This window comes from Aegilops tauschii, chromosome 5 (assembly GCF_002575655.3).
Source record: "Aegilops tauschii subsp. strangulata cultivar AL8/78 chromosome 5, Aet v6.0, whole genome shotgun sequence".
In the NCBI taxonomy this organism is placed as follows: Eukaryota; Viridiplantae; Streptophyta; class Magnoliopsida; order Poales; family Poaceae; genus Aegilops; species Aegilops tauschii.
The window spans coordinates 452,005,012-452,016,807 of record NC_053039.3 but is presented as its reverse complement, the minus strand read 5'-3'; the positions used below and the strand labels follow the sequence as shown (position 1 = coordinate 452,016,807).

Sequence of the window (11,796 nt, the reverse complement as noted above, 5' to 3'; positions counted from 1 at the left end):
TGATTTAAATGCTAGCTCTTATATTTATTCACAGAGTGGGTATATGGCATCAAATTATGTGAATCCACGGACAAGATGTTTGTTTGAGCTTATGACAAAACTTGGTTAACCATGTCTAAAAAATGTCTAACCTCGCTTGCCCTGTACTTTTTTAAAGAAGATGGAGTTCCCTGTTTATTCTAGTACAATAGTTAGATGGTTTCCGCAATGCACGGGCGTCTGAAGTCTTAACTCATAGAGGAGATAAACCCAGTTGCTTAGATCAAACGACCACCACGTTTTTCAATAGAATCTTGGATCACCATGTGGCCACAAAAACACATTAATTAGATGCAAGCGTGCATGGGAAACTGGACGCGCAGCATGATCCAGTGAATGGGCAAAACACAAACACTAAGGCTGGTTGTAATAAAAATATCATAGGTAGTATCATGCATGCCAACTAGAATTAAATGAAGAAAGAGAAGACAAGGTATTTCCATCTGTTTTTTCAAAGATCTACTTCACTGTTTACACAAGTTTGATTCGCATTCATTGTGCAACAAAAAGATCCGACAACTCAAGCAACACAAAGGTTGGAGTGGAGGTCAGACAGCCAACCAACAAGAACACATTATCAATACCGCTAGCACTAGCAGGACTAAAAAGCACAGTGCATCCTAATCAGCTTGTAGAAATCCAATGTTGTAGGTTCAGGTATATCAGCAGGGAGCACATATGGCTCAGGCAACGGCCACCTGTCATGAATAAAAAAAGTATACAAATCAGTGAAAAGATTTAAAAAAATAACCAATGTATACTAGATAGTATAAACAAATGTAAGAAAGAATACTTGTTTACACCACCCTCGGCAATAGTATCAGCATCTCCATGGGACCAACATGGACCAGGCAACAGGCATCTGTTGTTGAGTAACCATTTCAGAAACCATAAAAGTTACTGAATACACATTTATCTGAAACAATGTACGGTACGGTATGGTATCATGATGAGTAAGAAAGAATACCTCTTTTCGTCACCCTCAACAATAGTATGACCTGCTCTAGTCCTACAGGTACACCCAAAAATAATTTTACTATGAGAAAATGAGATAGTTTAACCAATGCACAAAAAATAGACAAGGCAAGAGGAGAGTGGGGGAAGATGGTGAAGATAAGAACTGTAAGATAATGAAACACGGAATACCTGATGAATTAGGTTATTCGGAATCATGCACTATTACATCACTTCATCAGTACTAAGTAGCACACTTTCTCACATTCGTACACGCAGAAGTGCATAACGCATACACATTAATTGTCATATCAAGCCAAGCAAAATTAGGAAACTAGAGACGATTGTGCAGAGATCCTAATTGATGGGACAGCTTCCCTAAAACCTATACATATTAGACCATAAAAAAGCCAGGTGTAAACAAGAAGACATACCATCCTTTATATAAGTTCAACAATAGGCGGTGAATAACATCCCTCGGCAGGAATGGAGTTTCTTCCTCATGGTAAAAGTTCATACCAAGAAAATTCCCACCGGTGTCAATAAGAGGGCCCCCAATCCCAGCCTAGCAAAACAAAAGCAACATCATATACAAGGCTTATGTTACAATTCCATTGCTATAAAAAAATTCCACACGAAATACCTTGGTGATTTTACACGTGGAGACACAAAGTTCTATGCAATCGAGTTTGCTTCATTTGCCAATCAACATCTTCCCCTTTGCAGCCATTAATATTGTGATGAGTAAAAAGACGGCCCACAGCTATTACCTTGTTACATGAGGTAACTTGATGCCGGCTGATTTTTATTTCACGAGGACCCCAGTACCCCATGATGTCAACAAGAGCAATGTTGTAATGTAAATTATAAAGGCTCAATATCCCTACAACTCGAAATTCGTTTGGAAGGCAAACTTCAATCTGCAATAATAAGGTCAGGTTAACCAATATCCTAAATGGGAAGGCAAAAAAATTAAAATGCAATTGGCAGTAACAACCCTCAGGTTATCATTAATCCTGTGTGCAACACCAGAAACTCTAACCAAACTTGCTGAAGTCAGAATTGTTGCAGAGCATGCATTGCACTTTATAAATACACCAGTGCAAGCAAAGAATTTTGCAACTCCTACACAGATAATCATTCAGTTATTAATCATCACCCACTTATTAAAACATGGAAAAGTAATGACTACAGCAGAACCATCACCATTGAATGAAGCAAGTGAGACAACACTTCGAGACATTTTTGAAGCAACACCTTTGGGTAGTTTACTCCAGATATCGTCGACGAATTGTGTTTCCATAAAATGAATCTTACACTTGCCTAGCACGATACACAGTTAAAAGTGCTTGATAAAGTATTAAAAGTGCATGTGAAACATAAGGAACTACACAGCAACACAGGTACAGTGTATGCTAGTTGCAAGGGGTCATTGTAGGACCCCTTACAAGGTCCATGAAGTTAGCAGATGGTATCCCCATAATCAACCAGTTAAATCGTTTATAAATTCAAATTGACAATCTTCCAGTTAGGTTGTTTATCAATTCTTAAAACTGGGAGATATCTTTCAGCTTGGCCATGTGTTTAGAGCTGAAACCTTCGATATGTTATTCGTTGTATTGTTAGGCTTCTATACAAGGAGGACCCACTATGAGAAAGAGGAAATGATTCTGACTTACCATCTCGTCGAAAACGCACAGCCACGCCTCTTGGGTACAGGGGCTGCCTTATGCTGGACTTACGGTGAATGTCCTACTTCCTCCGTCCAAAAATAAGTGTCTCAACTTTAATACAATTTTATACTAAAGTTAGTATAAAGTTGAGACATTTATTTTGGGATAGAGGGAATACTGCAAAATAGTTGTTTCATCTCACTTTCGATTCCCGCTTCTTCAGCATCATCAATCCCTTCCTTAGCTCTAACACTGCAGCACAATGAAGAAAGCTCACCGTGATAAATCCACAAAGACAAGATACCAAAGACCATACACAAAATGAGCTATTAAACAAGGGAAATACAGAACAAGGGAGCAAAATAGTTAGAGTTACAGCAGAGAAATTTATGAAAATCTAAACAATTTGCCCATGGGTCTTCTTAAATGTAAGTTCGAGTATAGCAGCAATATATATTAGTGCCAGCATTGAAATAACGACCTTAATTTAGTATAGTGCAGACTTAAATTATTAAGAAAAAACACACAAGTAAAAAAAACTAGTGGGGCAGTTTTTTGGGAATATAAACTCATCAACCTCAGAAGCTGCTGTTTGGCTTTCGGAATGATACACATTACACACGAACTCAAATAAAAAAAGGAGGGGGATGTAGTACAGGATGCAGCAAGAGACGCATGGGTGGGCCAAACAGAGAAGGGCAGTACATACCAGACCATCCGGTGATACCGCAAGAATTGAAGAATTTGCTCCCTTCGCACGTAGGGGGTCTTTTTCATTCTGGTACGAGAGCAGTTCATCCCAACAAAGTTACCATCAAAATCAACAAGGGGGCCTCCAATTCCAGCCTAGCACAAAAGTGGCAATGAAGTTACACAAGGAAAATGCTATCCACAATGCCTGAAACAAAGGATATACCACCAGACAGTTATTTGTTTCAACTGTAAAACAGGAGCCCACCTTGTTGATCCGGCATGTGCTTAACATTGTCTCACTGGTTAGAGCGCTTAGAGAGGCAAGATCTACTCCGCTTGTGGCCCTTAAAACTCCTGAACTGAAATCGCGCCATACAGCTGCTACCTTCCTATAAGGCTCAAACTGCATGTCACAGTCAAGGCTTATAGGCACGGCATCAGAACCAGACAAGTCCTTGGCGTTGACGATGAAAAAATCAACATATCTCCCAGGATGCTCTATCCAGCCACTGACAATCCGACCATGCGGAAGGCGTACTTGAATCTGAGACGAGTGCAAGGGGAATTAAATGGTTACAGGGGCATGATGTTAGCATAATAATCCAGGAAAGTAGAGGAAAAAGTTACCGTTAAATTTTCAGTGATCTCCCTTGTAGGCCACGTAAGTGGAATCAAACGTCTTGATGTCAGGAAACTTGTAGCATCAGGACGTGAGGTTTCGATGCATATGCCTGTGTATTCCCCTAACTTGGTATGACCTACAGAGAGAAAATAAAACTCGCAAACTGAATAGCTGATGGTTAAAAAAACAGGTAATATGAGGAAGCATTATAACAGTATAATCACGAACCATGGAATGAGGCGAGCAACACAAGACTCCTACGCAATCTTGAAACCACTTGCTCACCGACTTCACCCAAGGCGCCTGGACTGGATTGGCTCGCGCGATCCGAAGCTAGTTGATTGAAAATAAAATAAATTTTATTATTATGAATTTGTACTTGCAGGGAAAAGGGAAACAGGTATGCATGCATGGACTCACTTGGCCTAGTTGCTCTTTTGTGAGGGCGTTGTTGCCCTTCATCGCGTCTCATCAGCCGGCGCTTGGTTTTCGTCATCGGTCTTTTCAAGCCAGCCTGAACAGAAGGAACAAAATTAAACTAACACTGGTCGATCTGATCACACATTACACAACTAGTAGGTCGATATGGCTGCCAAAACCGATGGAGGGATTGGACTATCCATATGGTTGCCAAAACATATGGAGTACAATAGATAGACAATAAAAACGGCGCCGGAATCGCTGTAGGAAACTGGGCGGGTTGAAGAATCCATACACCGGAGATACCTTCGAAACAAACTCAACTGCCGCCGCTGGATACGTCGACGGAAGGACCCCCTGCTCCAACCTATTTTCTTTTTTTCTTTTGAGCCGACCTCTGCTCCAACTTTTAGTCCAGCCGCGAGAGGGATCGAGAACTCTCGCCAAAGCCGCGTTTTATCTGGGCCGGCCCACTAGCTTCCGGTCAGTTTCTGGGGCTGCTACGCGTCGGCCGGCGGATCTTTTTAAAGATCCGCCGCCTCGCGAACCATCGGATCTGATAGTATTTGAGGAAAAGCTTAACATCGTCCGGCAGATCGCAGTGGCCTCGTCCGCCACCTCCCGTGCATGACACGCGTCCAAGTGAGGGCTCGCATGCCGTCCTTTGTCAACGCGCTTCCGAAACGGAGGCTATGTTTCTGAAACATTCGCGGTGTTGCATTGGTCTACGACGGGTCTATGATGGTGTTGATTAGGTGGGCAGTGGTATCCTCGGCTCACCAGGGTTCAAGGCCGGATGCTCGCATTTATTTCTGGATTTATTTTAGGATTTTCGGTGATGCGCGTTCAGTGGGAGGGGATGTTGCCGTCAACTACGAGGTGCCATTGGTGACTTCGTCAATCTGAAGATGATATGTCAGCTCAGTCTCTGAGAGGTGCTCATAGGGATAGGGTGTGTGTGTTCATAGGGATGAGTGTATGCGGGTATATATGAGCACGTGCATCTTTACTATGTTAAAAAAACTCATAATGAAATTAGCATCCTCCCAGGATGCCTCATCAGGGGCTAACTAGATGTTCATCGGGCCCAAACGTAGCAATCTGTCCTGGTTTGAGTCACATTAGTAAAAGGGCCCGTGCGTTGTAACGGGAGAGACAAATTAAATCCTCTAACACCCAAGTGACCCTTCCGTGTTGCCACTTCTCTTTGCCAGTATTATTGATGGTGGTCATGTTGTCCACCTATTCAAGACCTAGATGATCAACACCAAGGTGACGAGGTTGTTTATCACTTTCTAGCACACCACTTCCACGAGCCCTTCCCTGCACCCTATTAAAAGTTTGCAGACTTTGTAATTATGGTGTGTGACACCCCTGTCTCGTCTACACATGGTGCATGCATTATCTCCGCACTCCTTCACAAAATTTTAATGACACACCTTGTGTGTTGCATAGACAACCAAAAATCAAACCGTGGATATTGGTACAGGTGCAGTAATGTCATCCATGGAAACTTGAGATTCAGCTTGGCTTTCAGTCGAGGGACTCGAACTTGCTAGTGAATTGCTTATTATAAACCTTTCGATCAACTCCTACAGGGAACCAAGATAATGCTGATGGATGTGTGATGGTATTGAATGGATACTTTAGAAGTTGAGAGCGCAAAATAGAGTAAAAAAGGAACTTATTTTTGCTCGAGCGTTGACTGTTGTAAAAAAAAAGTAGGAACAGCCAGTAGTAGAAAACAGAGCTTTGGTCCAAGCTCAATGCACCTTTTAGCCCCGGTTGCATTACGAACCGGGACTAATGTGAGCATTAGTCCCGGTTCGAGCGGCTAGGGTGTCGGGAAGGCATTAGTTCCGGTTCAAATGGGACATTTAGTCCCGGTTTGAGACACGAACCGGGACTAAAGGGCACCCTTTAGTCCCGGTTCGTGTCTCAAAACGGGACTAAAGATTAGACCTTTAGTCCCGGTTTGGGACACCAACCGGGACTAAAGGGGTTCTGAAATTTGTTTTTGGTTTTCCATTTGTTTTTTATTTTTAGTTTCTGTTTTAAATTGCTTATATCTTTTAGCATATTTGATGTTTTTGAGTGACTCTTTTTGCATTAGATTCAAAATTTGTCTAGTTTCTATTTGTGCCATTAGTTTTCAAATTTGAATGATTTAAATATGAATTTGTTCAAATTTGCTTCAAACCCTAGATTGTGAATAATTTGAGTTTAAAAATAGTTTTAAATTTAATTCTTTTTGCTCCTAGTCACGTGTTAGATTGTTGTCACAGCTCAATTTATTTGGTTATTTTTAGAATAATTTAAATTAGGATTTTAATTAAAACAATATTGTTTTGCTTATATAGTCGTTTTAGTCCTTTAATTGTTGTTTTCAATTATTTTTAGTTGGTTCTTTCTGTAGATTTTAACATATTGTAGTATGCTTCTGTTAGCCAACAATAGTTACATTTTTATAATTAACTAATATTAATTTTGCTACTGTTTTGTATTAATAGTTGTCTAGCCTTTAACAATAGTTGATAGAATTAGTTTTGCTATATTAAAAAGTAATTCTTTTTGCCACTTTAGTAGAATGTGACTCTGGCTTAATTAACCTTAGTTGTGACTCTGGCTGGGACGGTGCTAGCAGATGTAGTCGAAGGTAGGATTGGATGGACGGTAGAAGGGGTTCTGCAATTTTCAAACTCTACCCCCCCCCCCCCCCCCCCCCCCCCCCCCGCGCTCCGCGCGCGTGTATCGCTATCTCAGTTTAAAAAAAATGATAAAAACTTCAAAAAATAAAGGTTTTGGGCTTTAGTCCCGACCCTTTAGTCCCGGTTCCAGAACCGGGACTAAAGGTCCTCTAGAACCGGGACTAAAGGCCCGTTTTCTACTAGTGTACAAGTTACAGGTGGAGTCATATGGAGTCTTGGAGTAGCAACGATGCTCATGGCATAACTCAACTCCAATGTACATAAAAGTTTGACACAGGACAAATCCAATGTGGTGGAGAACATTCGCCAAGATGGAGTTTGTTGAAATTGTGTCAAATATTGTGTACAAGATAGGTTACAGTCGGACTCTCAGTTGTATTGTGTTTATAGGGTATGAAGTCATCATCTTCTAGTATCCTAGGCCTCTTATAAAATGAGGAGTAGACATACGATGTAATTACTAAACAGTAAAACTGGGCTAGCTAGGCCTCCGCACAGTGATTTGGAATGCTAACCCGTCCGATTAAGTATACGAATGCTTCAGATTAGTTCACCGCCCCGCAGCAGTCCCTCGGGCCTCGTTCGCCTCATCTGCTCGCTGAAACCGGCCGAGCGAACGTCAAAAGGGCCGCTGCTCCACAGACCTTTTTTTAAGCGTTCTCATGAACCGGGCTGCGGTGGGCTGTGCGGCCGTGAGGTGAGGTACAGTCAATTCTTAGTGATGGTGCAGGAGGTGGGCCGGTTGTTGCCTTTCCTCTGTCAGTCCGTTAGCCCGCAAAAAAAAAAAAACACACCCGGCAATCGCAACTTTCCAATGGATCTCAGTTTGTTTTGGCTACTTACGGGTCAACTGCATCATCATTTGTTCCTTTTCATCCTATGTGCACTCTACTATGGCAAGGCTACAGCGGACGATGATGTGTGACACACAGAGAATCTCCACCACTTATTCAAATACGTTAGCAAATGTGATGCTTAGACAAACTTTTTTTACATTGACGTTCCAATGCTGATTTAGATGGCATTGTCACCCGTGTCAGTTTTGCAACTTATACCGAAAGCTTCAATAATGCTCCACCATCTAAATGTTCGTTTTTGGTCCAGATTTTTCTAATATATTTATATTATTATTTCAGTAGATGTACGGGCGCGACAACGTGCGCCTTTATGTTCTAGTCTATACCAATATAATAGCACAAGCACGCAGGAGGGGGGCGGCGGCGTTTGCCGGAGCCTGGGCGATCTGGGTGCGGTATTGTGACAATGTCATGGGAGGAGCGGGCTGTAGTCAGGCCCTAGGGATGTAGCCATATCGGTGAACCTTGTTAACAAATGTTGGTGTTATGCCTCGTGTGGTTGCTTGGTCCTTGATGAATCGACCACGCGCCTCGGATTTATTCTAACACAAGCAACACAAAGCATTACACTTTCAAACGAGTACTGGTAGGATAAAAAAGGTATGACATAGAAAAGCATTATTATTAATACTACTAGGACTCGTCACAAGAAGGCATGTGGGAATGGAGATCCGGCAACCAACCAACAAGAAAACATCACCAATCCTAGTACAAAACGTCGGGTAGACCCACGCCTCGAAAACCAATGGTACGTGGCTCAGGCAATGGCCATCTGTCATGGGCAAGAAAGTACCGAGTCAATGAATATGTTTAACTTAAACAAAGTATAGACATATAGTACTCCATCTGTCTCACAATATAAGTATGTGTAAGAAAGAATACTTGTTTCCATCGCCCCTCGCAATAGTATCAGTGTTTTTGTGTGTCTTGCCAGGCAACAACCATCTGTTGCTGTTGATCAACCATGTCAAAAAGCACGCGAGTTATTGAATAAATTTATTTGAAACAATATGTATATGTATAGTACTAAAATATATAAGAAAGAATACATGTTTTCATCACCCTCAACAATAGTATCATGTCCACAAGTCCTGCAAGCACACCCAAAAATAATTTTACCATGAGAAAACATATTAGCTTAAACCAATGAAATATCACATTAGTGCATTAAAATATACACAAAGCAGGACAAGATCGAGTGTGAGGAGATGGTACAGATAACTACGGTGTGAAGTATGATAATATAACAAATAACAACAGCACACACTGATGAATTGTTATCCGAATCGTACAATGTCATCTACATCAGTACATAGTACTACAACTATGGCACACAGACAAGTGACATCACATACATCTTGTCATATCAGCCCGAAATCCAATTGGGAACCAGTAATCACTAGTGCAGAACCGGACTTTGGCGCCGGTTCGTAAGGGCCTTTAGTGCCGGTTTTGCAACTGGCACTAAAGAGTGGATACTAAAGCCCCCCCCCCTTTAGTACCGGTTCGGCACGAACCGGCGCTAAAGTGCTACCACGTGGCACGAGCCAGGCCCGGGTGCTGGTAGACCATTAGTACCGGTTGGTAGCACCAACCGGTACTAAATGTTTGGGGGGGGGGGGGGTGGTTTTAATTTTTATTTTTCCATTAATTTTGTGTTTTCCATTTTTTTGTTTGCTGGTATTTTACGATACTACATATTGTACACGTTATGCATATATATAAATAGATTTTCTCGTAGAACCGATCATATATATATATAACCGAATGTCTCACAACCACCATTAATTATTCACACATACACATGTATATATATACAATTTCTCCTACATGTTGCCTTGGTGCCTTCGGAGCACGATGACAAGTGGTTCATGGGGGCGGTAGCGGGTAATAGTATTTCTCCTTTGGGATCCATGACCTGGTCGAGCAAAAATCCCGCTATTTCCTCTTGAAGTGCTTGTATGCGCTCCTCTGCTAGGAGCTGGTCCCGCACCTCTTTGAACTGTTAAGAAGGAGATCAATATGCATGTGTATTAGTTCTGTGACTAGATATCGACAATCATGTAAGATTTGTGAATAGTGTTCTGGCAAACGTACCCAGTCATGTCTATCAGATCTGCTCCTTTCAGACGCCATCATGTGAATGTTCTCGCAAACGTAGTATGCACACACTTCAGTCCCCGGCGCTTGCTTCAGGGCCTTTACGAGAATAGAATTTAATCAGATAATAATTAATCAAGCATGTTAATTAATTAATGGTATTGAAACAAGAATTAAAGAGATGGTAGCTAGCTAGCTAGTACTACTTAATTACTTACCTTGGGTTGATACCAACATAGCTTTTGTCGCCATTTTCCTGGAGTCACCTTGATGTACTTTGCCCAAGTCCTGCCCGCCGGCAAAGAAAATTAATAAAGGGGTTATTAAAAATAGTTCATATTAGGAAATGACAGAACTAAATAGGCCGAGATATAGTTAATAATGATTGAAATTACCTGTTGACTATCCCCTTCACGATGCTGTAGTCACTATCTTTTTTAAGTAGTGAGTCCAGTACTTCAACTTTTCCTTCGTCAACTTTAATGTCTAACAAGATCCAGTGGAAGCTGCATGCGCATACGTTTGCATGTATAAATTAAGCGGGCATGTGCATAACACTAATCAACTATAACCCTAAACCCTATACACTTATTAACATCTAGCTAGTAAGCAAAAACAGAATTTGTAGTACAAGACAGTGTGACTCACTCGAAGTTGTAAGGAAGTAGTATATCTTCATTGCTATTGAGGCGCTTCAAGAACTCTAGCATGCATTTCTCTACATCTTGTCTACACAATTCCAATTTCCATGTGTATTCATTAACGGTATTTGGGTCAATGAACCCAATGCCATAGCGTCCAGCTTTTTTCATTTCATACATCTTCATCCTGCATAATACCACAGAAAAGAATATATAGTGAGGATATATAATTACAGGTAATTAATGATCAATCAATCAGCACTAGAGCTAACTTGAGACTTAAATTACAGAAAGAAATCACTTACAGACAATAGCAACTGACGATAGATTTGTCGAGTGCATCTTGATTGAATAACTGAAATAGTTCTGAATACTCAACGTACAGAGCTTTCTTATTGAAGTAATGATCTTCCTCGACTTGCACCATGAGGGACTCTCGATTGGAAATCTTGGTAATTTTCATGTGTTGGGGAACGTAGTAATTTCAAAAAAATTCCTACGCACACGCAAGATCAAGGTGATGCATAGCAACTAGAGGGGAGAGTGTTGTCTACGTACCCTCGTAGACCGAAAGTGGAAGCGTTAACACAACGCGGTTGATGTAGTCGTACGTCTTCATGATCCGACCGATCAAGTACCGAATGCACGGCACCTCCGAGTTCAGCACACGTTCAGCTCGATGACGTCCCTCGAACTCTGATCCAGCCGAGTGTTGAGGGAGAGTTTCGTCAACACGACGGCGTGGTGACAATGATGATGTTCTACCGACGCAGGGCTTCGCCTAAGCACCGCTACGATATTATCGAGGTGTAATATGGTGGAGGGGGGCACCGCACACGGCTAAGAAATCAATGATCAATTGTGTGTCTAGAGGTGCCCCCTGCCCCCGTATATAAAGGAGCAAGGGGGGGGGGGGTTCGGCCGGCCATAGGGAGAGGCGCGCCAGGAGGAGTCCTACTCCTACCGGGAGTAGGACTCCCCCCCTTTTCCATGTTGGACTAGGAGAGAGAGGGGGAAGAGGTGGAGGGGAGGAAGGAAAGGGGGGGCGCCGCCCCCCTCTCCTTGTCCTATTCGGACTGGGGGGGGGGG

General features: G+C 42.0%; 1 pseudogene; it reads right to left on the bottom strand.

The window, feature by feature from the left end:
- Positions 1 to 640: 640 nt before the first annotated feature.
- On the bottom strand, positions 641 to 4,477 carry LOC120964909 (uncharacterized; annotated as a pseudogene).
- Between the last annotated feature and the right edge of the window lie 7,319 nt (positions 4,478 to 11,796).